This window comes from Arachis stenosperma, chromosome 10, assembly GCF_014773155.1.
Source record: "Arachis stenosperma cultivar V10309 chromosome 10, arast.V10309.gnm1.PFL2, whole genome shotgun sequence".
NCBI lineage: Eukaryota > Viridiplantae > Streptophyta > Magnoliopsida > Fabales > Fabaceae > Arachis > Arachis stenosperma.
Window position 1 is genome coordinate 7,195,925 of NC_080386.1, and position 1,631 is coordinate 7,197,555.

Below are 1,631 nucleotides of genomic sequence, written 5' to 3' on the forward strand. Positions count from 1 at the left end.
CAACTCCCACCCAATTGAAGACAGAAAATACACCCAAATGAATAAACAGAATACACCCAATGTAAGAAAAACAATATATCCTAACGAATGCAGAAAATACACCCGAAATTCATTGAAGCAACCCTTACCACAATATCAGGGGGGAGATAATATACTTCTTCTTGAAACCTTTGAATATTTTGTTGGTTTAAGATGAAGCACATGGTAGAGACAATCTAGAAAAACAGAATACACATCAATCAGGATTGTACTTAATTTTGGTGATAAAAAAATTAATATTTTTGTGATATTATCTCAGCTTCTATATGCGTTTTAGGCGCAAGTGATGCAAGGTGAAATTTTGACAGAGTGTATATATCTCCAGCTTGGAGTCTGCCGATGTCGTCAAACTCATCAGTTCACTCATCTGAGTAGGATTTCACTCGTATAGCCCAATGGTAGCATTTTTGTTTCATGTCAGTAGTATCTAAATTTGGCCTGACAGGAGTTTCAAACTTCTCGAAACTCTCTGCCACACTCTCCTTTGGAATCTGCGGACTTTTTTCTTCTTTTGACCCCCCATCACTTGTAATTTTATGTACCAGTTTCTCTAATTGTTCTAGCAGTGTTGCGGAATCTGGATTTTTTGCCACGTGTTTATCTTGCGTTGACGCTCCCTCCTGCGTTGTTGTTTCTTCTTGGCTCGAATCAGTGAAGCCAAGGCTGAATGATGGCAACTGATCTTTTTTAGGAACGTACGATGTTGTCCGTGCCATTATCAACAATGCAGCAGCGTCTTTTGGGGCTGGATTACTGCGTGATCATTTATAACATATTGTAACAATACGAATATACGGATGATAACCAAAACATTGATTTTAGTGTAATGAACCTATATTTTAGATGGAGCTGGGGGAGTGGTGGGTGTGCTTTCTTCAAGTTCTTGGGGGGGTTCAGGAGTGCTGCACGGCACATAAAATTAATCATTACGTAAATAAAACTATTCAAGGGCAATATACACCCAAACTATAACCCAATATACACCCAATAATATTTCTTACGTTTTTGTAGTTCTTTCAATTTGTAGCAGAGGGGTTGGTTCATATTTTATCTCAGGTGTTTCTTCAAATTCTAGCACAGCGGTTGTTTGGGACACTGGTAGACAAACTTGAATCGGAACTCTAAACAAGAAGAAAAATGAAAGGTTAACAATGCCTTTGAAAATAAAAAGGTTATAAGAGTGAAATGTTCTTGAAAAAACTCACATTGAAAGAGCTTCGGACGGTATATCTTTCCTTACAAGCATCATATTCAAATCAGCCGGCTCACTGTCTGACTCTTCAACCAGACTCATTCTAAAATACACCCAAAGAAAGTCAAAAATACACCCGAACAATTCAAAAGAAAGACAGGCTTTGTTTTTTGAGAACTTACATAATTGCAGTTTTTGGTTTTTTTTCCTGCCTTTTTTTTCTCGAATAAAACAATAAAGGGCTTTTTTTTCTAAAAAAAATATACAGAATTAGAAGTAGAAGGTAATAAAAGAACAAAAGTAATGGTTATTTGAAAGAAAAATTACATGCTGTCTGCCGGTCTGTTTACGCTACTTTGTGTTGTGTGTCCTTGAGAGGAAGGATCATCACTTCCCAAGT